Source organism: Lolium rigidum, chromosome 2 (assembly GCF_022539505.1).
Source record: "Lolium rigidum isolate FL_2022 chromosome 2, APGP_CSIRO_Lrig_0.1, whole genome shotgun sequence".
Taxonomy (NCBI): Eukaryota; Viridiplantae; Streptophyta; class Magnoliopsida; order Poales; family Poaceae; genus Lolium; species Lolium rigidum.
This window is the reverse complement of record NC_061509.1, coordinates 18,995,097-19,020,627: the sequence shown is the minus strand read 5'-3', so window position 1 is coordinate 19,020,627 and position 25,531 is coordinate 18,995,097. Positions and strand designations below refer to the sequence as shown.

General features: G+C 42.7%; 4 long non-coding RNA genes, 3 other non-coding genes and 1 pseudogene across 7 annotated transcripts; 3 read left to right on the top strand and 5 right to left on the bottom strand.

Annotated features, from left to right (window-relative positions):
- Positions 1-332: 332 nt before the first annotated feature.
- LOC124686048 lies at positions 333-2,091 on the top strand. Its single transcript, XR_006997703.1, has 3 exons — positions 333-420; positions 1,658-1,854; positions 1,948-2,091. It is a non-coding gene; the product is annotated as an uncharacterized LOC124686048 (long non-coding RNA).
- Positions 2,092-3,453: 1,362 nt separating this feature from the next.
- LOC124691376 lies at positions 3,454-5,088 on the top strand. The gene is made up of 3 exons (XR_006998931.1): positions 3,454-3,596; positions 3,731-3,758; positions 3,953-5,088. It is a non-coding gene; the product is annotated as an uncharacterized LOC124691376 (long non-coding RNA).
- On the top strand, positions 5,086-11,744 carry LOC124691375. Its single transcript, XR_006998930.1, has 6 exons — positions 5,086-5,139; positions 6,214-6,326; positions 7,056-7,244; positions 7,326-7,448; positions 8,020-8,259; positions 9,587-11,744. It is a non-coding gene; the product is annotated as an uncharacterized LOC124691375 (long non-coding RNA).
- Positions 11,745-18,092: 6,348 nt separating this feature from the next.
- On the bottom strand, positions 18,093-20,245 carry LOC124691374. Its single transcript, XR_006998929.1, has 4 exons — positions 20,121-20,245; positions 19,873-20,027; positions 19,402-19,514; positions 18,093-18,546 (listed from the first exon to the last, which is right to left on the bottom strand). It is a non-coding gene; the product is annotated as an uncharacterized LOC124691374 (long non-coding RNA).
- A 287-nt stretch (positions 20,246-20,532) lies between these two features.
- LOC124693885 lies at positions 20,533-20,624 on the bottom strand. Its single transcript, XR_007000330.1, has one exon. It is a non-coding gene; the product is annotated as a small nucleolar RNA Z266 (small nucleolar RNA).
- A 115-nt stretch (positions 20,625-20,739) lies between these two features.
- Positions 20,740-20,861, bottom strand: LOC124693860. Its single transcript, XR_007000308.1, has one exon. It is a non-coding gene; the product is annotated as a small nucleolar RNA snoR86 (small nucleolar RNA).
- A 948-nt stretch (positions 20,862-21,809) lies between these two features.
- LOC124693886 lies at positions 21,810-21,901 on the bottom strand. Its single transcript, XR_007000331.1, has one exon. It is a non-coding gene; the product is annotated as a small nucleolar RNA Z266 (small nucleolar RNA).
- Positions 21,902-22,015: 114 nt separating this feature from the next.
- LOC124693861 lies at positions 22,016-22,149 on the bottom strand (annotated as a pseudogene).
- Positions 22,150-25,531: the final 3,382 nt, after the last annotated feature.

Here is a 25,531-nt window from a genome sequence, read left to right as displayed (position 1 = left end):
ACAAAACCGCGCGCGCGATTGTCTCTCTCAAAATATTTGGCGACAAGAATTCTAATTGGGCCTATTATTATTGTATTGGACCAAACACATATGCCAGACCCAGCGACCTCTGCAACCTCCACCCAGCCCCTGCTCTTGCCGCCGCCTCTCCAATCTCCATCTCTCTCGCACTGCCGATCCCTCCGCCATCAGATCCTCAGAACGCGACACCAAGCCGCGCGATCCGCCATCAGAGGCCGGGTTCGTGCGGCGTTTGGCCCTGGAGATGGAGGGCCTCCGATAGTCCGATCCCGTCCACGTCCGTCCTTCTCACCCACCGCCTCCACCATCCGTCTCTTCCCAAGACTCGCCGACAGGAGGTGCGCCGCCTCTTGTTCACCTGCGTCCTTCCCATCTCCGCCGACTTGCTCCGCGCCCGACGTGAGACTCCTCTATCTTTTATCTGTCTACTAGGATCTTTCTGGAGGCATGCATTTCTGAAAGAAAAAAAAAACGATCTTTCCATGTATGGTTGGATCCTCGATCGTACATTATTTGAGGTTCTGGAGGCATACTGGATTGTCTTCTTTTTTTAGATGTAGTTCCGATGGTCTGGGTTGATGTAGCAAATAGGCTGAAAATATCTGCTATGTGCGCTAACACAAAGAATGCAACGCACAGTAATTTCATTTTCATTTCAATATCTACAATAATCGTTCTTTGATCTTTACTAGGCACAATTGTTTGACCTATTTCATCTGAACCCTGCAGGCCATGTTGTTTCATTGCATCAAAATTGGAAGTTTTTGTTTGTATTCGTGTGTGTCAAGACCAATTTTGGCACTCCGGAGAGTGCAGTTGCATACCGAAAATCCTTTTAGTATGATTCTTCAGAGAAAATTGTTTTTTTCCAGAGTCAATCGTAGTTGCACTACCCACTTTACATCAATATCTTAAATACACTACAGGAAAACGGTAATGTGTCGATGGCCTAGAGCTATGCCGACGGCCAAAGGTCAGGGCCGTCAGCGTAGTCCACGAGCGCCACGAGCGCCGAGGGCTAAGGAAAGGCTGTCGGGTAGAATCACCGTCGGCATACCTGCAGCTAGGCCGAGGGTCACCGTCGGCATAGCTAGGACCGTTGGGCCCCGCCGACTGGCCATGTGTAATGGCAGATGACGCTGCCGAGCTACGCCGACGGTATAACCCAATTATATATATATGAGCAGCTACCTAGCTAGCATGTACATCTGTGATAGGTTTGTATGTTGTGGGTTGATCATAAAAAACCCAATTATCTTTTCTTGGTTGATTTACTCATGTGTTCAGTATTAATTCTTGGTGGGTTTCCAACATCACAACTAAAACCTTAATTCTTTGCTTAAGTGTTGCCTTTTGGTAATTTGGAGCTTTCTTTCTTAGTTAAGAGGGGCGAATATGAGCCTTCCATCAATATCTTGAATATATGAGCAGCTAGCTAGCAGGTACATACATAAGATCGACCATGCAAGTAGACTCGTTTGGAGGGAATAAATACCAAGATACACCTCCATGTATTTTAGTTCAGGCACTGCAAGATGTGTAATTCTTTTTTAAGACATGCCTTAATTCATTTGCTCTTCATACTTGGCTATTGTCTCAAATTCTATATTGACATTGATATGCATTTGCAATGCAGGAGGAACATGGCTATAACCTGGTGAGAAGATTTTCTGGATGAGATACTGATATATGTTCATGGATGAGAAGATATTGATGTATGTTCATATATGAGAAGATATTGATCATGATGGAATGTGATGATATCGATGCTGCAGCGCAAGATCGTGGTGGCTGATGAACATTCTGATAAGTAGAGACAAAAACAAGATGCAGGTAACTTGATTTGAGATTTCTTTTTCATGTATTAGCATTCCATTAGTCAGCTTTATAATCTGGGGCAAAGATACTGATCTTGTATCTTTTCAGTTCCAAGTCAGATGACAAACGTGATGACTATATTTGAAGGATGAAGTCGGGACACAAGGATATCTTTTACCTCATAGGAATCTGCAAGGAACAACTAGAAAATTCTCCATTCCTTTGAGCAGCTAGCTAAAAAAAACTATGATGTATGCTATTCTGATGCCTCCTTTTCATCTCACACAATCAGGTTAATGTTTGTACGGTTATGACTGCTTTTGTGTCCTATGAAATCGAGGGTAGCATCTGGAACCTATAGCTGGCTGATGCACACAACCAGATGGATCACTTAGATGTCCTACTGTGTCGATGTGCGTCGATGTTTACGGTTGAAACTCTCATTTTTTGTTTTGCTATACTAAGAGGCCATGACGGCAACCGTCAAGTTACTTCTAGTGGAAACTCTCATGTAGCTTGGTTATATTGCCATGCTCAGTACGCCTTACTTCGTATTTTTATTTATCACTGGAAATAAAAATGCCTGAAGGAACAAAGTGTTTTCTGAATATTACAAAATGTCAGTAACTTTGTTCCTTTTTACTGCATTACTTTAACTTGTCAACGTAAATACAGTTTTAAGGCATTATAGAATGCCATGATATATCATTTCAGAGTGAAATAAAGAGAAAGTGTAGGGTACTCATTAGACGACTGCTTCTAGTATAAGTGGTAGAGCCTGGAAGCACACAAATAGGTAATTTCGCTAGATTTGCTCACGTCTGCTTGTGTTGTTCACACTACTGAGCTGATATTCAGTGTTAGATGGTAGAAAATGCCTATACTTACCAAAGAAAATAAAATTGTGTTCCCAAACCGAGTGCAATCGTGAACTTCAGAATTATTAATGAGCCATACCTTGTGATTCATATACTTATACATGCTTTCTTTTTCTTTCCAGAAAAAAAAAGAAAGAATTATGTTGGTGCATTCAGAAGTGAAACTGCAATTTCCTTAGGGAATTGATGAGGGATCTGAGAGGCATATGCAGGCGGGATGACTGCTGAGAGATGTTAGTGACATTGATGAATTTGTTACGGGCGTGTTGGAGACCGTAGTCCAAGTAACATGCTCGTATCGTCTTAGATGCTACCAGTAGGCTGGACGGGCTTCTATGTTATAAGGACACCATGTAAATGGGGACTTCTCCATGGCTGATGTCCAGGTCAATAACTTACTTGAGGACTAGTGATAGGCGGAGTCAGGTCCACTTAGCTTTCTTGACCTTGGCTCGTATGGCACTTTCGTCGGTGTTTATGATGGGCGTAGTGGACCAGAGACCAGATTGCCACATCAATGGTAACCTCTTCAAGTATCTGAACTGTAATTGCCAACCTAGGATCTATGTGCATTAGTATTATATTCATTGCTTGGTGCTATGTTCACCCTGTAGTGTTTTGCTTGAATGATAAATAGCGTGGCAGTAATTATTTTGTTGTTCACTGTTTTGTACCGCAGGGTTCGTATCAAAGCAAAATTCAATGTTTGCTGATGTTCTGAAAAAAGCATATGAAGCTACAGAAGACGGATTCTTCTCTATCTTCACCAAGCAATGGCCTGTCAAGCCACAAATATCGGCTATTAGCTTATGATGTCTAGTTGTTCAGCATATATGTTGTTGCTGTTGCCGCCAGCATGAACGAAGCATTGTTTTCCAGGTAGGTACTTAATTGCTACTAAAATCGCATTACGATTTTCCCTTTGCACATCACAATTTTTCATTATCCTGGTTAATCTACACTAGTCAAGCAAGAATGAGTTTTTGATGTTGTTGTTTGCCTGTTTTGTTAAGGGAAGGAGTCCATGAAGGGAGACTCTAGGTACACTCGAAAGGAACATGGTTCTCCTATATTCCTAATGATAATTGGTTGGAAAGCACTAGCAGCTTGCACTCTTTCTTGTGTAGTGGGCAAGCACCAATAATTCACTTTTAATTTAGCATCTTCTGCTACAAGTTATGTAGTATACAAATTAACTGAGTGGAAACCTTTTGACTTGCATGGACTCATTTCAGGTTTGTGTTTTCCATGAAGACATTTGCATTGGGTGTTTAAAGCTCCAGCAAGAACAATGAGTTATATATGGCTATTTTTTCATCTCTTGACGCCGTAGTATGTGATGTGAGTTTTTGCTTTTCATCACCATTGAATGTTTGTTTGGTCATGCTGTGTTGGACGGTATGATCTATAATTGTATAGTCCTGATTTGGCCATGGGTTGTGTGCACGCTCTGATGGAACATTTCCGAGGGCTGTTGTGCCCAGCAGTGCATCAACTAGTAGGTCATTTCTTTACCAGCAGTGCTTTCTCTTCGTGTTTCCTCGCTGGCTTAATGAATTTGGTCAATACATTTATATTGTTGCTTATTTGTTGTGAGATGTGACTGTCCGAAAAAGTGGAGATGTTATGGCGATTTTTCAGGTTAATACTGCTAGCTAAACTTCAATATTTCAGTTTTTTGTTAATACTTTCACAAAGGGAATCCTAAATAGTTGCTAGTTTGATGCGTAGCTCAGCAAATAGGCAACAACTAGCCTTAAAATTTCCTTGGTTTCATGCGATCAGCTAACCATGCAGCTCATTGGGTGACAACTAATTTATTAATTCGGGCCTCCAATGTCACCCTTTGGTTCTTTTCCCCATCTTTTGGAAGCTCCTCTTTTTTATCTTGTTTTTTTTGTACTTGGTTGCTTTCATCACTCAGGGAACACGAGACATGCTTGGTGAGAGCCATATGCTAGTTTGTCTCATGTCCAGAGCATCATGAATTGGTTGTTCTTCTCTTGTTCTTTAGTACTAGTTCCACTCGCGACTCCCTGAAGGACTTGATTCCTCTTCAAGTTATTTCGGTTTTAAAGTAGTTGTTTGCTTCTCATGATGACAATGTAGATACATATGTTTTAGTCCGATATGGTGTGTAGCTCGGTCAAGTGCTTTCTATTGGCACCCTCATGTTCGTCCATCTCTGTTGGTTATTAAATAGGGGTGTTCCTACTGCTTAGATGTATGTTAAATGAACAATAGTATTAGTTTATCTTTCAGACTTTGTTTCATTACTAGTGTTCTCTTATAATCATTCTCTTTGTTTGCCATCACATAATTTGTTGGTCCTGAATATCGAACGCGCCTACAGTTGGATAATAATGGGCAGGATGACTTCCTCCACTCGGTCGCTGGGGACAAGAATGACTGCAATGGATAGGTGCATCTCGTTGCCTTTTTGATAATAATTGTGTTGTTTTGGCTGCCCATGCAATGCAATTGTTCGTGATCACAAAGCTTGTGAATTTAGCTATTGTTTTCTACTGCTCCTTCGTAATTTGTGATTGTTGGCTGCCACACAATCGTTGATGCGGAGATAGGTTCAAGCTAGTTGAAACTGCCCGTTGCTAATTTACCTTGCTGGGTTGGAGTGTTTAATTTCAATAACATGAAGTTTGAGGTTTCATCGATCTTTTCTGTAAAAATGGGAGTGGTGCTTAGGTGTATGCTTAATTAGCAGTAGTTGATGATCTTCTTATAGAATGACATGGTTAATTAAATTCTACTAATGTATGTGAAGTGTAGAATTGTAGTTGTTCTGCCTTCTGGTTTTTGTATATGAGCTCTAGAGCAGCTCTTTATCCATACATGTTGCTGGAATTAATTATATATTATTTTACTTCATTGTTTTATCAATTTCTTGGACAGGTTCACATGAATACTTGATATGATACCGTTTTACTTGTTGTCCTATATTTTTTATGCTACTGGTGAGTTCTTGATGAGTATATGATCAATAAAATGACATGGGATAGTTCCCCATGGCATGTGGTTTGTTCGGTCAGACCTAACGGGATATATATAATTGTAATATGAAGTGGGTTCTACAATTTCCATACTCTTGTTGTGATGCTCTCATATTGAAGCTGAGACATGAGATGATTGTACTACCTCCGTTTCAAGGAATAAAGGCGTCCTCGTTTTACGAGCTTTTTGTTTGACCAAGAATTACTTCAAATATATAAAGATTGTTTGTATGAAATTAGCATCATTAGAAAGTGTTTTTCAATACGAATCCAACGGTGTTAATTACATATAATATAATTAAGATTTTGTTGCTCAATTTTTATGGTCAAAGTTCGTCTTGGAATGCGCGTGCGCCTTATTCTTTGAAACGGAGGTAGTATTTATGTTTTGCTGGCATATGTTGCAACTATAGGGCATATAAGTTTTTAAGTACATCCTGATTGCTTTTGTTTCTCATGCATTGACATAAAATGCCATGTGCAAGAAGCTAGTCTGTCGTGGAGCTCGGTGAAAAGAGGAGCGCCATTGGTTCAACCTACGTGGGACAAGCAGGGCATGTCGGCATCGTATGGCCGGTGGCACTGTCTCACTCGTGGCGTGGTAAGAATAGAACGACACTCTCACTAGATTACACTACCTTGCATGTATTGAAATACATGTTCTTTTGAATGGTTCTTTTTTTGGCGATGCTTAGTGATATGGTTATCTAGTTACATATAACTTCCTCTGCTTTGTCGAGAACAGAACTTGCTCTGCTTTGTGCCTGTAGAATTCAGTATTGTATTGATAGGTGAGAATGACAGTCTTATCTAGGAGTGGCATGTTCTAGCTGATGGTTTTAATTTGAATAGGACGTTACCGTTAGTGGCTTGTTGTTTTGGCCACCGAGTAAATGCCCTGTTTCTAGCCATTTAACCTTTAGCAATATGTAGTGCTTTTCTGGTAATGGTATGTCCCGTTGGTGATGTCGTTGATATGGTTAGAGATCAGTTCATATCTGAACTGAAGTGTTTGAACAATTTATGAAGTATCAATCATGTGTTTTGATGAGTCAGCAAACTATGTCCTCCTATGCACTTAACCAGTTAACTAAATCTACTTTTTTAGTCAGTTAGCTTTTGTTTTGCTCTTAGCTGAAACATGTGAACAAATTAATGTTGAGTTAGCAAATGTGTGTTGCTATTGCTGAAAGATATCAAGCACACTGCTATCAGCCGTTTTCTTCATTTTGTCTTGTTTCAGAGTTTAGCATGGCAGGGACTAGCTCTACTAGCTAGTTGTTTTATTATATGCTCGGTTGTGCTAATTGCTATCTATTTTTTTGAACAGCTAGAGTAGTGGATGGGTGCAGAAAATTGGTGGAGAGTTTCCTCACTGCCTGCATTGCCCCAGCTCGAGGAGGAGGTCCAGCTTGCTTGGCCGAGAAAGAGCGAGTAGCTGCTCCTGCTTGCCAGCCTGCCGCCACCATGGCTGACACACATGAGTTCCGGTGCCGCATACTCGCGTGAAAACTACAAAGTAGCAAACTTATTAATTCCTACTGTTACCTAAGTAGTACACATAAATTCTCACATAGCTACCTTTCTGCTCCTACATAAGGTTTGTACATAGACCAAAGCATGGCAGCAAAGGACATAAGGTGTGATCCGGCGCCAGCCACCAAAGCCTGTGAGGCTGCGACACATAATTCAGCTTCATGTTTTGATGTTGCTACAAGCACAGGTGATTGATGCTATCAACTGATTTAAACTGTTCTCCGCGTGCTAGTTGATTAGTTAACCTTTCTTTGTCATGTAATGCAACATACCAGTGAGGTGATCCTTTTTATGTGTAAGGTTGCCCCCTTGATACTTAAACTTTTGCTAATTAAGAAGTCAGTATTTGCAGTGATATGTTACTGATGTTGGTAGAAACAGTTGTTCAGGTTAGGCATAAGTTTGAACCTGGAAGCACTATTGATATAAACTTAATTCCACACATGGATTCTCGACTAGGAGCACATGCCATGTTTATGTACTCATTACTATCCGTATATGCACTTAAATAGATAACTGAATTGGCGAGTTTGATAATCAGTTCACTTTTGTTTTTCCCTAAGTTGAAACTTGTGAATAATTAATGTTATGTTATCAAACTTGTTTTGCTGTTGTTGAAAAAAGGTCATGTACTGCTAATAGCCATTTTCTTAATTTTTTTTTGTTACAAATTTTAGCATGGTAGGAACTAGCTCTACTAGCTAGTTAATTTTATTATATGTGCCTCTTCTAATTGCTCTCGAATTTTTCTTGAGCAGCCAAAGTAGTGGATGGGTGCGGCAAATTGGTGGAGAAGTTTCCTCATTGCCTGCGTTGCTGCTTGCACAGCCTTGGCGCGCTAGGAGGTGGCTCATCTCATCGACTCGAGAAGGAGCTTGCACCTTCCACCTAGGAAGTCCCATGCGAGCTACATTAACATGCACGTGCGCAGCTTGGCGGGCATCCTGGCTGAAGCGCCTGGTGTTAAGGAGTCCAAGGAGCACCGCGACCAACCAAAGGTTGATTTTTTCCTACCAATTCCTCGATTTGCTGCTTTGCTACATGCGTTTGTAGCTGTGTAATCAAACTCTATTCTTCATTTATGTGGTTGCAAATCGTCAAGGCAAAATTAACTGTTCCTCTCCTGTTGTCCGAGTGAGATATGAGAAGCAAGCATCATACCAACTTATTTATTGATATTATGCAATTGACACCTAGATGGCTAGTTGTGCCATCTCATTAGGCTTTTGTTGTGTATTGAATTAGTTTATTGTTGTACGTTTATGCTTGCTACTTCTACTGATTGCTTTTCAAGGTGTCAGTACCAACTCTTTATTGTTCATAGTTTAGCTGTGATTTCCGACTTAATGTTTGTCATAGTGTTTTAATGTTGCTTCTTTTTGTACTGTTATTTTCTGGTTTCTAAAAATAGGGATGGCCTTGGTGGCTCATTAGACGTAGTATTCAATCAAGGCCAGGTAGATTTCTTCACTGTAAGTGACTAGAGGATTCACTTAATCCTTCAATCGCTCTTTTGGTAGAGTTCTTGTAGACTTCACAATTTTCTGAATATTAGGGTGTGAGCATGTGCTTGTTTGCTTTGTGATGAGTTTACTATGGCGTAAACAACAATTTCTTAGCTATGCTAGAAACTGAAGTAGAGCAAGTACTAACCTGGCCTGACCTTTAGCTTGTCCTTTGTTGTTGTCCTGCCAATCTGAATTTTGGTGAACATGTTCAGTTAGACGACGTGCTCTTGTTGGTTCTTGTATATGATCTTTGACTTGTAACTTGGACTGATTGGTCCGTAATTTCGAGGTGCTGTCCAAAGATAAGTTGTAGATTATGTTTGAGCCTTTCCATAGAGTACCTTTTTGCGCATATTAGTTTGACAGATTGCAGACAGCGGAGTACCTTTCCATAGATTGATATGTCTTGAATATAGAGTTTTGCAGCGGGAACTTTCATAGTTAGTATTGTTTATATGTGTGCACTTTTTTTTTCTTGCAGAATTGTTGAGTATATGCAAAACATACTATTACTATAGTTTTTCGGGGTAAACCATGCTGTGTTGTGCCCCTACTATAGCCCTGAGGCAATAGCTGTTGTCTTTTCAGCTCTGATATTTCTTTATCTTGACTGACTTTCACTGTAAATTTATGATGTGCAATTACTGACTTTTTCTTGCAGAATTGTTGACTTTCACTTTATCTTGACTGACTCACCACCAACTAGGTGAAACTAGCACCACTGTGGTGAGCGGTCTGGGCATTGCTTCTTCTCCCAGCACATACCAAACTTGCAAATCACGTTAGATGAGTCATCATTCTTATTTCTGGCTTGCAGGGGCAAGCATGAAAGAACCGAGATGTGCAAGGCGGAGTCACTCATCTGCTTGATCTTGTTACGCATGTGAAATTATCAGTGTGGGTTTCCCTGCATTTTGTGATGCGGGAGGGGGCACCTTAATCCTTTGTCCATGAAAGCATGAGGTAAGTTGCAGTCTGTTGCCTCCAATGCATTGAAGAAGAGGTGAGAAGTGAATGAGCTATTTTCAGAGATAGCTTCCTTCTTGTTCTGATAAGTATGCCTTGATTTCTATTTCTATTTTTGTTGATAGCAGAGATGGTTTCTCATTTCTATGCTTTTTGTTTGGATATTTAGGTACTTGAATTATGTTTTAGATTACTTGACTAGTTTGTCACTGTTTATTTTGGCAGCCAAAATATTTGATCACTTTCTTTCTCAGTAAATGTCTTGTATTTTTTTCTTTCTTTGGACTAGATCTTATAGGTTCCATTAACTATGACTTATGTTTGATTTCATCCTCTCTCTCTCTGGCAATTGCTGAAACTCGTGAGGTTTTCGTTTCCAGTAACTATGGATTAGGTTTGATTCCACCTGGCTTTCTAGTTATTGTTTGTGTTGAATCATGCCATGATGCGTTTTACACAACAAATGAACCTCTTTGGATGGCCCCTCTTTTTCTGCTACTACAACAGAAATATTGTGCACCGGAACTATCCTTGATATATGTTTATGGGTACAAGTTTCATTTATTTCTTCTGACACGTTTTTCTGCAAGTTGCAAGATATTCACTTCTTCCAGATTGTGATGTACTTGAATCTGAACTTATTATGTGTAAGTTTTCTGCTACTTGTGATTGTTGTTCCGACGGAATAATTCTTCTTTTGTTCTGTTTTTGCTGGAATGTGAGTTGTGGTCTACTCACTTGATTTCCTATATAAATATTGTTTTATACTAGAACGATGTCCTTTGTCACATTTTGGTTAGAGTTCTTCACTCTAAGTGATTAGAGGATTCACTAAATCCTTCAATCGCTCTGCGGGCAATTTTCTGAATATTAGGGTGTGAGCATGTGCCTGTTTGCTTCGTGATGAGTTTGCTATGGCATAAACAACAATTTGTTAGCTATGCTATAAACTGAAGTAGACCTAGTACTAGACTAGCAACCTGGCCTTACCTTTAGCTTCTCTTCTATTGTTCTGCCAATCTGAATTTTGGTGAATGGTTTCAGTTAGACGAAGTGCTCTAGTTGGTCCTTGTATATTGCGATCTTTGACTTGTAAACTGGACTGATTGGTCCATAATTTCGTGGTACTGTCCAAATATAAGTTATAGATTATGTTTCAGCCTTTCCATAGAGTACCATTTTTGCGCATATTGGTTGGACATATTACAAACAACGGAGTATCTTTCATAGAGTAATTTTGTGTATTTACAATACACATGTAAACCTGTGTTTCATTTGCCCTGTTAGTTTGCATCACATCTTGTTGGTGGCCAAACATTTTGAGCGATGCTCCTGGCATGTCCATGTCGCAGTTCCAAATGTGGGAGTATATCCAATCTATGGGAGCAATAGGGCAGCTGAGGTGTGAAAACAGCTAGGTAAAGCTGGATAGGAATGCATGTTGGAAACTTTGGTTTCTTTGGGGCCATCAGTTTTTACTTTGAAGTAGAGCTTGTTTACTCGGCTGTTTTCTCATTAAATGAGGCAAATAATATTGAGGCGAGAAGACTTTCCACAGATGTGTTGATAATGTTAGTCCGATGAATGGAGTTTAATTATCCTGTGTGGTTTCTTGTAGGTTTCATCCATCAACATGCCACACATAGAAGAAGCTAGCTGTAGAAGACATGTCCTCCTACATCTACTGAGCTGTAGTGGTTTTCGGTGGTGAGCTGCGAGCGGACTAGGGAGGAGCCATCATATTTGTTGATATGTGTCTGAGGACCTGCTGGCTGTCGTTCATCTGCTTGAGAAGTGAGATAAAACGAGTGTGCATTACTGCTGCACGGTGTGTATCTAGTGAAACAACTATCAACTTGCGTAAATCAGTGTGTTTTCTGGTCGGTGTGCTCGAGAGTTCCGGTGGCGACCAGTTGATCCACTAGATGTATTTTTTATTGTATTTATACCCACACAAGTATAAGAATTGAAGATCAACCTGTGTATAACCTTCAGAGATAAAAAAAAAAGTGATGCTGAATTTGATTCCTGTAGTGATGACTGCTGCCTTCAGGTGATGTTGCTAGCCGAAGGAAAAATGATTTCATCTGTCTTCACCTGGCTGTTTTGGTTGTTAACTATTAGAAGCAACAGCCAAGAAATACACTGGTCGATCATATGGTAGCAAAAAAAAAAGATTAATCAGGGTCCAAAAAAAACATAGCTAAGCTAAGGAAAACGAGTCACCAGCCTGTATACGAGCCCGTATTCTTATTGTGGTAGCTACGTGGATTTCACGGCCACCGAGCTGAGCATGTTGCAACCCTTAGGCAAATTCATGCACAGAGACGCATTTGGATACACGGCACGTCGAATGTATCAAAGTGTCCGCGCTCGCGCTTCCGCTAATATTGCAACCGACCGATTGGAGAGTTCCGCACAACATGGGGATGCGATTAGCATGCAGAAGCAGTTATTAGGAAACAAATCAATCGGTAATTACCATGAGATAATCAACACGGCCGCGGATCACGGGGATGTGATTAGAATATGGAAGGAATAGTTAGGGAAAAAAAGGAAAATCTGTGAGCAATTACTGCTGCGATCGAGAATGAATCTCCATCACGGTCGCTCGGCAGTTTCGGCTCATGATGGGCACCTCCACATCACGGATCCGTGGCACATGATTGCGCATCGATCGATCTGGGCGGTCCATGCAATCTCAGTGCTTAACAATAGCTGACCGGGAGGGAGAGAGCTGAAATTTCGTGGAACTTCATTTTCCTCCCGCCATAGCATTCCCTCCAATTAATCCCTTGAAATTCAAACCTCAAACTTTGGCTTCATGCTGCAGTCTATAAATATGAGAGGAGGGGTTGGGCCAACGCGTGCGTCGTGTGTGACGACTTAGACTTTGACTCTTGCTCGGAGAGGAGAGGAGAGGGATCACTCTGCCCTTGTCGTCGTCGGTCAGTAAGCGAGATGAGATGGATGTTGAGAGGTCCATCAGTTCCATGGCTGGTATTACTTTGATGATGGATTTGCCCGATTCATGTGTCATCTCATCCTGATGTTATTATATTTGTATTTTGAAGTTTAATGGGAGCCTGGCGTGCGCCGGCGGGCGGAAGGCGCAGTGGACCGCGTGCGAGGTTCAGCGGCAGCGTGAACGGGTACGTATGCCGGACACTGTTGGTCTAGTAGGATAACAGCGATGGCTCGGCTGGCTAATTTATTTAGGTACGTCCAGATCGTGCGCGCGCACACATATATAGCCTTGTTCCAGTAGGATTCAGCAGCAAGCTAGTTAATTAGGAAAATGGCGCATTAGGAGGAGACTCTTTCTTTCTCTGCCACGAGAGCGCCCCCGTTGAGAGTCGCTGAACATCTCCAGATCCCGGCCCGATCCCGTGTTGTTCCTTCGACGGCGTGGCCGGCCGGAGAGGAGAAGGGAAAGGTGCACGGCGGCTTGTATATATTAGTTGTAGATCAAGGTTGAGTTTTTCCCATGTGGAGTATGGCGTGATGCCGTTCCTGAGCTCGTCGTATCCTATGGGTCTTGTGTCCTAGACCAATTATTCAGCGCTCCTATACGAAGTCTGATATGCAGCTTTACAACTGCAAACCTGTAACTGATAAGAAAAATCAACGTCTCCACCTAAAGTTCAGCAAACACGCTGATAAATTAGCAGGAAGATCACTGCCACTGATGTGGCTTTGCTTGTCCGTCCCTCGCCGATCATTTTGGAGCCTTCCCGGCAGCCATTTATCAGTGAAGGCAGCATAGTCCCGGAGGCTGCTCGATCGGACCTGGTGCAGTCCACAACTATCCTTTGTTGCGATGCCGGTGTGATATCCTTAATAATACGTACGGCAGCGGGTGAAAGGACACGATGCGTACTGCCAAGATTGTACTTATAAAAAAAAACCTAAATATTTGTCTTTGTTGGAGCTAGGAACCTGGGGGGATGTTATCACTCAGTAGTCAAGAAGTTGAGTAACCATCAATGACTTTTCACTGTACAAGTGCTAATCAGCAGACTAACCGAGGCACCTCGGACGGCTAGCTAGCTAGTAGAATATACTAGTGGTAGACGGAGATAGCAAGGTATTCGCGTGGTGGTGGAAGCCAAGGATTACACATGGTGATGACCCGATGTCCCGATGGGCACTTTGCGTTAGACAAGAATATCAAATTGTTCTTCTGAAACGAGATGGTAGAATAACAAAAATTATTGGCTTGCTGACGCTCACCTGTGAGCGTCGCATGATGAAGTCAAATCGATGGCGCGGCCCCCATGTGACATGCCGATCACCCCCATAGCGGCCGGCCGGCCGGCCGCAGCGGGGGCGTGCCTGCGCCACCGAACCAGCCAGCTAAAGTGGAAGCAGCGCCGGCGAACCAGCACCAAGGAGGCACGCGCGTGTCCTTGATCCGCGTCGCTGTTTGTTCCCGCCGGTGATCCGGTGCAATCGAACGAATACCCTCGTTGAGGCGCTGCCGCCGCGCGGTCATGCACGGCTCGCGCATTTTGTCGAACGGCTTGCGGGCGGCGAACACGCTCTCTGGTTGATCCAGCCGCGATCGATCCACCGCCGCCGACGCCGTACGATGCACTACGAGTGGCCAACCGGTCCTGCCTGGAAGTCCCCACCTGGGAGCTCGTCGCCGGCGCGCGCGACGGACCTGATCGGCAGGCGGACGAAGATCTCGGCGATGAGAAGATTTTGGAGTTGAAAAGATGAATAGATCCGTAAAAGAAAACATAGGGAAAATTACAAAGGTATTAGTCTAATGTGTGGTAATAGAACCAGTCTTGTTAAGAACTTATGACCACACACGCTAGAAGATTGGCTGGTAAGGCGTAATACATACCTCAGACCTCGTAAGATTGGCTAGTCCCACGTCGGCAGCACTGCGACTTAACCAGTCAGCTCCTCCCGTCCTCCGTGGTCAGCGTGCTGCAGAGACGGCAACTCAACCCCTCATCTCCTTCATCGGCGGCGAGTGGCTTCTCCGAAGAGCCTCCCATCTGCAACATCTCACGTCTACCATTGAAATGATCCCATTGAAATGATCCAGAAAGACGGGGATGGAGAAAAAGAAATCACCCTAGGAGCAGAAAGATGCATCTCGCCTAACCTTAAAGATTGATTCAACCGGAAGCAGTCGGACAGACCGTCTCACGAAACCAAGATCATCAAAGAACCACCGGTGTTAGTCTTGCCTCCATAGTGCTATGGCTCTCCTCTTCTCTCCTCTCCTCTCCTCGACAAAGTCTAAGTCATAAAGTCACGCGCAACCGACGCGCGGTATGTGACTAGCGGGGATCTACTTATAGAGCTAGAAAGGCAGATTTGAATTTTTGACCCGGGGAAATGTGGAGCGGGAAAGCAGGTGAGTTTTCATGTGATTCCTTTCTCTCCTCTCTCTTGGTAGGATGAGATATGCCTTGGTGTCACAGATCAAGGCTGCTAGCATAAATGAAACGGGGCGCTCATTAGAGCATCTCCAACAGGCGCGCTATATCGCGGCGCGCTAAAACCAAGAATCCGCGCGCGGTAAACAGATATGGCGCGCTGTGCCGTTTTTTCCTCCGCCGGGCGCGGCAAAATACAGCGCGTGCGCGCGCAGGAAAAATGGTCCTCCGCCGGGCGCTGCAAAATACAGCGCGCGCGGGCGCGGAAAACAGATTTCTAGTCTATTTTGCATTCACAATTCATGAAAGAAATGACACAATTCATGAAATAAATGACACAAAGTGCAACAACATCACATAGTTCAACAAGGACACACAAAATGACGTAGTTCAACAATGACACACGACATATGGTTCAAATGGACAAAGTGAAACAATGCATATCACAAATGCATATCACACTTCCGCATTTTCCAAGTCAACACCTTCTTCTTCGTCCTCGTCATCTTGGGTTGAAGGAGGAATAGTAGCATTCATGGAAGACACGAAGCCTCCCGGTGGTGCTCCCATACTCCCGTACACACCACTCACGGAGCCTCCCATGGTCCCTCCAAACACTCCTCCATAGCTTGATCCTCCCATGCCGGCCATGCCTCCATAGCCTCCCATGCCGGCCATACCTCCCATGGAGGGCATGGGCATGCTTCCCATGCCGGCCATGCCTCCCATGGAGGGCATGGGCATGCTTCCCATGCCGCCCATGCCTCCCATGGTGGGCATGGGCATGCTTCCCATGCCGCCCATGCCTCCCATGCCTCCTCCAAACATGCCTCCTCCAAACATGCCGGTGGTGGAAGTGTTCATGTTGGCTAGCAACAATCTCTTTTTGGCCAACACTTCATCGTGAAGAAGGTTGACGTACTCCTTTTGCCTCTCATCCATATGGGAAGTATCCATCAAGAAAAGCTTCCTCTCCTCCTCCGCTAGGCGTGCATGCTCCTCGGTGGCTTGCCTCTTCTCCTCCAAAGCCAACTTCCTCTCCTCGTTGGCGGCAATCCTCTCCTCCAAAGCGGCTCTCCTAGCTTCAATAGCATCCATAGCCTCTTTCTCCAAGTTTCGTTGCATCTTTCTATCTTCATTTGCTTGCAACCTTGCATTTGCAATCCTCTCCATAGCCATGGCAATGTCATCATCTCCGGCCTTCCTTCCCTTCATTTCCTTGCCGGTCTTCCTACCGGGCACATTCCTCCGCCCATTGTTGATGGAGTGAGGAGTGGAGCTTCTCTTCTTCCCTTCATCACTTGAATCATCATCGATGATTGTTGCATCACCGGTAGCATTGGCCGCCATAGTTGCCGCATCCAACTTGCCGCGCGTCTTCCACTTCTCTTCATTCCCTAGCACTTCATAGCAATGATGCAAGGTGAATGGCTTGCCAAGAATCTTGTTGCCTTTCTTGTTCTTCTTTCCCACATCCCTAAACAATCCTTGAGCCATGGAGTTCTACACATATGCGCAAAAGAAAATAGATGAGCCATATGAAGTACAACCGTATTCTTCTCATATGAGCCATATGGTGAACATAGTAGAGTCACTTACCCTATCATTCTCATTAGTGCCACTCGGATTGAGAACATCGATGTTGGCTTGCACGCCCGCCCATTTTTGGCAATCGGTGTTGATACCGGACCAACGGGACCGAAGTGAGCGCATGGTTCGCTCGATCCCACTTGTGTTTGTATTGAAGTACTCCGTCATCCTCATCCAATATGTGTTGATACCGGACCAACGGTGTTGATACCGGACCAACGGGCCGACGTGAGGCCGTTTCGTTGACGGCGCCTTCCCCCTCCTCGGCGCGGGCCGCGCGTTGCCGGTGCCCTGCGCGGCCATCTGCGCCGCGGCAGCGCCTGCGTGTAGTGCCCCGCGCGGCGGGACGAACAGCGCGCCGCGCGGCAGCCGTTGGGTTCCCGGCGTCGGCGCCGCCGCTAGGGTTTGGCGCCGGCGCGGCGGAAGTGGCGGCGGCGGAGGGTGTGACAGAGTAGGGAGGGGTCGGCGGGTTGCCGGAGGGGTCGTCCATCGTCGGGATCGCCGGCGGCGCGCGGAGACGACGGATTGGGCTCGGGGCAGCGACGCGGGGAGGAAGTTTCAGCGCGGGGGATTTTTCGCGGTTGGACGAGCGATGCCGCGCGCCGTAGCCGACGCGCCGGATATGCCGCTCCGGATTGTGCAAAACGCCGCGCGCCCTAAAAATTTTACAGCACCGCGCCGTTTACCGCGCCTGCTGGAGCGCCTGATTCTGTCCCGCGCGCGCTATATCGGACGTTTTTATGCCGCGCGGCCTATATAGCGCGCCTGTTGGAGATGCTCTTAGGTGGTGATACAATACGAACCGCCCACGTAAAACTCGAGGGGACTCCTAATTAATAGGTACAGTCAATCCAATTAATAATCGACTAATTCTTTTCTCCAAAACAAATCGACTAATTTCGAGCTACTAACTTTCAGATCTGATATCTCGTGGTGGCATGCAGATTGATAGATTTCTTTTCTTATCAGCGAGTTGCTTGTTAATAGCGCTCCGTTTTTTATCTTGGTTGGATGACCAGAAGGTAAAAAGAGGTGTTTTTAAGAGATTTTTTCCCAGTGTGCTTTGAGAGAGACGGTTTTCCAGCATGTGCTTCCTCGTGATATATATACATAGTAGCCTAAGAGCTCGGTTCATATATATTGATGGGTACACCTATGCAACAGTTCTCATGTGCACCGTCAGGCATCAACCAATAAAAAATTCCCAAAATAGATTATTTGATCATCACCAAAATTTTACCAGCTATACATACAATTAATGCTTCGGGTAGCTAATGTTTTCTTCCCAAACTCACTCTTCCAGCAAGGCAAAAAATTACAACAACCTATTTGCACTTGTGTGTGGGCGGGCGCGCGAGCACGCGGGTTCTGCTCATTGCCTTCCTTCTGCATCCAAGCCATGTACTCGCCACCACGATGCAAAAATAAATCATCTACAGTACAATTATTCTCTTGCACCATTCAGGTTTCATCATCGCCGCTGCTAAAGGCAGAGGGCTGGCCAGGACTACAACCACACACGAGGCACATGAGGACCCAACCAGCGGAGCCAGAGCAGTAAGTGGCATTATAGATGGGGTTTCGTCAATGCTGGAGTTCACTAAACCTCTTCAGCTTGCCAGCTCCTGGATCTTGCCAACAACATTCTGGCAGCCCCTTCGAGCCAGTTGTGCAGCCAAACAAAAAGCAGAATGGTCATGCCATTACTCCATCTCCGATGTAGCTGTTGTCGTATAAAAAATGGGTCAGCTCCCTAAAGCTGCTCCTCCCAGCCATCTTGGAAAATAGTAGCCACCTCCTTCCTAGCCATTGCAACACTAGCCTGCCGAAAATCAGATGTAAGTATGTTGATGAAGAAGAAGATAAACAACAACTTTGCACCTGACATGTTGAAACAAACACAGGAAAGGACACCAATTTATGGAAAACTCCATCATCAATTTAATCATCTAAGTAGAAGTTACAGTAGTAGAAACAGTATTATTGCATCTATGTATTGTGCAAAACCGAAAACAAAAAAGCAAATACTGTTTGATACATCATAACATTAGCCTGTTTAATCGGATAATCCACATGTCCCTATTTGGTGAGAGACGAATTCAATACTCCTCACGGTATTGCTTCTCTAGCCACTATGTCCGAAATAATCATCTCTTAACTTGATGGAATGGTTAGAGCTAGGGAAAACCTTTGACATAACAATGTGGCGTAGCATATCATGAACATTTGCTAAGGTATTGCAACCTTTGGAGCAAAATTGATCAAATGATCTAAGGAAAAAAACAAAAACAAGTATTCCTAAACTTTTATTGTAACTACATGATTAGTTCTTTGTAACCCCATAACCAAGTAAGCATCCTATCCCAGAACTCATAAATTTTTATTGCAAAAGTATTGTAACCTTTGGTGCCAAATTGATCAAATGATCTCATGGAAAAAATGAGAACAAGCATTTCTAATTTTTTATTGTAACTACTGCCTACATGATTAGTTCTTTGTAATTCCCTAACTGAATAAGCATCCTTTCCCAGAACTCATAAAGTGCATTTGATATCTCACAGTTTCAGCTAGGACCAAACCAGATGCACTCAAAATATCGATGTTTCACCTAAATGCAGACCTGCCTACAAGGAATCACATCCACATTTCAAAATATCGATGGTTCTCGAGGACGCACCGATGCCAGGGCTAGAGAAGCCGAGGACACGCATAAAGGCGTTGTTGTAGAAGAGCATAGACGTGTCCTTGATGACGGCCATTGCAGGTACTCCATGTAGGCGTGCATAGCAACTGAATTGAAGATAAAATTAGGATATGTGAACTAATAAAACAAGTGAAATAAATTCTTGATAAAGAACTTATGGCAAGACACACCAAGGATCAGAACAAAATAAGCAATGTAACTTGAGGTTAAATAGTACTGATTAGAAGGTTGACCCCGTAGCTATCACAGTACTCTGGTGTGTGTGGTCTAGCTGGAATAAATATGTGCATGGAGAAGAACGGTATAAGCCTTTGGGCTCCATGCAGCTGATTGAAGAGCATGGCTCTTCTGCAGCTACCGCTGCAGCTAACTGATGCTCAAAAGAAGTTTGCAAATGGTCAAAATCGCTGTCTGGATGGTGTATGGTGAATGTTGATGGCTCACTAATTTCTCAATCAAGTGTAGCTGGGCCAGGCTACATTATCCGCAACAACTATGGTGAGCTTGTTGAGGCAGGATGTAGGAGACACAGCCATGTTGATGATCCCTTCATCAGCAAAATCCTGGCTTGCAGGGAAGGCCTTGAAGCTGCAGCTCGGCTGGGCATTTCAAAGGTGATCATTCAAACTGATTGCATCTCCCTCGAGAGGGTTTGGCAGGATAATAAGCAATTGCGGATAGAAGGTGCTCACATCATTAGTGAGATGAAGGGTTTATGTTCTCGTTTCCAGGAAGTCAAGCTTCTTTACTTAGGTCGTGATGCAAAAAAAGAGGTGCACTTGTGTGCCACGGAAGCGCTAAGCATAGTAGACTCGATTCGCTTTGTGGTAATACCTGGATTTTTGGCAGATGTGATTCAGTCAGATTGTAACCACTATCCCGTTTGATAAAGCAGTGGATTACAACTCAAAAAAAGATGAAGATTGACCTTGTACATCTAATTGGTTCATCATTCCAACTAATCCATTACGTGTCAAAAATGTGCAACACCATAACTAGCAACTTGAAACAAAGAACGGATCAGCTAATGACAGTACAAAAATGTATATTGAGTGTATGCTTAGAGATATGGTCACTGAACATATCATCAGTAAATGAAAGGAAGATTGGCTTGGGTAGACAGAATATATGCCTCAGAAAGTTCCATCTCACGAGGTGACTTCGTTCATGTAATCAATTCAACATTTAAGCCAATCAACAATGTTCCAAAAAAGTATACTTACCAAAATAACTACATGCAACTAAGAGCAAACATACCAAGATCGGCTAAATGACAGCAAAAATATGCAACCAACAATTCTACAGATTTGTGATGTGGCGAGTTGTTCGAGGCCATCACAGCAGAGGAAATCTGTGTGGCACGGAGAACTGCAGAATGTTATCGCCAACCTTCAATGCAAAGAATCTCCGCTATACCAGACCCGTTTTTGCTCTGTGAATTGGCTATAAGTTCGCAAATAGATGAAAGGATAGAAATTTATGGAAAGCTCCATCGGTTTCATTCATTTAATAAACAAAGCAAAAGTAGCATTCCACCGATTCAAGTGTAGTAGAAGGAATATGATTGCATCTACGGCTTATGTAGAAGAGAAGTCGCAAAGCTAATATTATTTGACCTATCACAATCGCCAGCCAATAGTATTTCGAGCAAACGAACACCCCATAGGCATTTTCTGTAATGACCACATACAAGAGACAAGGGGAGAACTAGAGACTCACCAAACCCATGGAGTCGAAGAAGAGGCCACAGTCAGCACGGTTGCGGCGAGTTGAAATTGCCGCCATCGCACGATATTGAGAGCGGAAGTTGTGGAAAGCTGCAAAGGTAGCTCAAAATTTAACAAAAATGCAGACAAAATCGTGTGTAAAGGATAGTCAGTAAATAATGATGTGGAACATAAATTCATTTTGCAGTTGTACATCCGTGCCACAACTATATGGGATATAAATGACTAGCCCTACCATGAATATTGACAGGAGGGAAATGGATATCTAAAGGGATTATTGAAAGATGGAATGGCTGACTAAGACACCAAAAAATGCAGAAACAGGGTGCAAAATTTCATCTTAGTAAAAGATCCATTGAATACTGAACACAGATAGGTCTGACAAATACACCCTAGCTATGGTCCTAAGAGTGATCGAGATCATAATAACAAGACATTGTGCCAATACAGCAATAAGAAAAGATTCAAATACTCGAGATTTTTTAGAACTATTGACAAGCTGATACTTGCGATAGATAGAAGTAATTACGTGTCAAAAACGTACAATGTCTTGAAGAAACAAAGAACGGATCAGCTAATGACAGTACATAGATGTATATGGATTGTGTGCTTAGAGATATGGTCACTGAACATATCATCAGTAAATGAAAGGAAGATTGGCTTGGGCAGACATAATATATGCCTCAGAAAGTTCCATCTCACGAGGTGACTTCGTTCATGTAATCAATTCAAAATTTAAGCCAATCAACAATGTTCCAAAAAAGTATACTTACAAAAATAACTACATGCAACTATGAGGAAATAGACCAAAATCGGCTAATGACAGCAAAAACGAGCAACCAACACTTCTACAGATTTGGCATGTGGCAGGTTGTTCGAGGCCATCACAACAGAGCAAATATGTGTGCACAGAGAAGTGCATATTATTATCGCCAACCTTCAATGCAAGGAATCTCCAGTTCTCCACTATACAAGACCCCCCCCCCTTTTGCTCTATGAATTGGCTATAAGTTCGCAAATAGATGAAAGGATAGAAATTTATGGAAAGCTCCATCGGTTTCATCCATTTAATAAACAAAGCAAAAGTAGGATTCCACTGATTCAAGTGAAAATAGTAGAAACAATATGATTGCATCTACGGCTTATGCAAAAGAGAAGTCGCATAGCTAATATTATTTGATCTATCACAATCGCCAGCCAATAGTATTTCAAAAATACCAACACCCCATAGGCATTTTCTGTAATGGCCACATACATGAGACAAGGGGAGAACTAGAAACTCACCAAACTCACAGAGTCGAAGAAGAAGCCACCGTCACCACGGTTGCGGCGAGGTGAACTTGCCGCCATCGCAGCACGACATCGAGAGCAGAAGTAGTGGAAGCCTGCAAAGGTAGCTCAAAATTTAAAAACAATGCAGACAGAATCGTGTGTCAAGGATACTCAGTAAATAATGATGTGGAATATAAAGTCATTTTGTAGCTGTAGGTCTCCAAATCTAGATGTAAAAGTTAATGCACTCCTACAAGTACGTGGGTTACTGAAGTTTAAAATCGCTGATTATATCAACCAGGATAGGAATCAGGATAGGTATGTCAGAATTGTTAGCAGAAAGGCATGCAATTTTTGCGAGCATGGACGATGAAGTAATTCGTTATCATTCTGTGTGCCGTGCTAACCCCGTGATGACATGAGATAACAGAACTTCAATTGATTATTTGAATGCATAGCCTGTCCACGGCCTCAATTATGAAGTTAAGCCGATATCAGAAAACAGATCAAATTACTTCCCTATCAGCTAACTAGTAATGATTAATCAACTCTAGATCAAAACAACTGATTCTACAAAACTTATCAGGAAAAAGTTCTTGACTATTGCCAAGGATGTATTATTAAGTGTAAATGTGTAATTCAAAAAAATACAAATGTTAAGTAAGGCCTAATAAGAATTTGGAAACCATAAATGGATATCCGCACTTTTTTGCGCATACATTTTTTTGGAACATATTCTTCTGCACGATATTTAGAAGCGAACTGAGGACTTGAGGAGTGCATATGGGTACCTGACGGTAATTCTAAAAGTAGAGTTTGTGTTCAGTGTAAATGCAGTGATGCCTTCCAATCTCAATTTTCACAAGTGTATACCAAATTGCATGCAGTTATAGTCAGCTCCTACCAAGAGAAGAAATAGTCACGAAACACGCAAGTCCCTGAACAACCAAAAGAATCCCATTTCCAGATCCATACGAAGAAACCTATATATGTTGTTTAACTCTGACAAAATAGTTGCCCCTGTACACTAAATATTCAAGTAGCCCAACGATAACAGTAACACCCAAATTTCAAGATCACAATAAGAGAAATAAATTTATTTGCCAATCCAAATATGTCCAGAGATTTCGTGCCTAAATTTATATTGCATTCGAGAAATACCATATGGTCACTCTTTGGAGTGGCACAGGCGCACAACAATGACTATCAGCTTTTCGCCAAAAGGATGATAGCTAAATAAAGCAGGACAATGTCAATGCAGAAGTTGTGACTCATCTAAAAACAAGCGAACGGTGCAAAAATAGGTCGATATGAGCTTACCAAACTACCAAATCATTAATCAGGGAAGCACAATGAGAAGAGTAAAGTTTACTAAAGAATAGTCTGTTTTGGTTTCATGTTGATGTACTTCAAGTCTATACTTGATTTATCCAATTGAATTCATCACTCTCACAAATTAAGCATTGTTGAGACAACTTGTCAAACAAAAAACAAAAAGGTCACATCATCCACGCAATTAGAACGAACTGATGCGGAAACAAGATGACAGTAGCACCAAACTTTAGTTTCAAAGACAGTTTGCTGCCTGCATCTGGCATCCATTAAAATAATACAAGAGGCACATGCCACAACAATAGTATGACACACAATGCTTACGATCGATATACGTATTACTCTCTCTAGGCAACATGATTGGCAATACATATTCATTATGAACGAACAAAATTGATTTAGACCTATATGTTGGTGCTCCAAATGATATTATTACGAACTATATATGTACACAAGTAAGAAGGAAATGGAATCAACGTCTCACTAAAATGCATTACTATTATAAATTGAAAAGAGACCATCCAGTCATCCACACCAACCTAAATAGTGGTTGCAGATTTAAAAGCTTCAGGACAGGAACCAGAAACTTGCCTAGACACATGGAGTCGAAGAAGAAGGCCATCAATGCCTTCACACCGTGAACTCACCGCCATGGTACAACAGAGAGGGAGGTCAAGGATGAAGTAGTTGAAGCCAAGGGTAAGCCGGGCCTACTCAAGGTACTCCAGTGTAAGTTTTAGCTTGCTAGTCTCCGCTTCCTTCATAATCCTAGACAGATCACACCAAATGGGCCAGTTAATAAGAAACATGCATAAGTAGGACAAAATAAATAAAAAACAATGTTTGTAATACCTGTAATAGTTTGAATCTGCCAGAGCACTCTAATGGGCAAGAAACATTTCATTAGAAATCTTCGGCTGCCTTTTGGAATTGACTTTCTCCGTCGACATATGTTGCACAAGGATCTTGCTCGATAGTACATTCTTTTCTGCTCAGGAGAGTGCAATCTTCTGCCACCTTTTGCCTTTCAGGCAATCGGCGCCTGCAGATTAAAGATACTATAAGTATACAAAACATTCTTAAAAACTTAAAGTTACTCATACAAGAGATGTCATCATTATATCAAAACCTGCAAGCGGTACGGCAATACAAGTAATCATTCATGTAAATTAAATAATTATGCATATCTCAGAAAGGCATATAATCGTGAGTTGCTCAGATGCAAAGGTGCTTCTATCAGAGATATGTTTGTACATAGTGATCTCATAAATCCTCAATGAGGCAGAACCAAGGGTGATCTATGTCTAGGCACACAGGTGTGCACCCAGGCCACCCATGTTCGAGGCTCGACCAACATTTGTCTTAATAAAAATGTTATCGGTGTTAGGGCTTGTTGGCCAAGTCTAATAAAAAAAGATTGATGATCTAACACAACATTATCTGCCAGGACTTCAAAACATTGATGACTAGCCCTACCATGAATATTGACAAGAGAGAAATGGATATCAGAAGGGATTATTGAAAGATGGAATGGCTGACTAAGACACCAAAAATGCAGGAACAGGGTGCGAAATTTCATCTTAGTAAAAGATCCATTGAATACTGAAAACAAATAAGTCTGACAAACACACCTAAACTATGGTCATAGTAACAAGACATTGTGCCAACATAGCAATAAGAAATGAATCAGTTACTCGAGTTTTTCTATAACTAGTTACAAGCTCATACTTGCGATGGGTAGAAGTCAAATGCCCAGAATCCTGATATTTCTC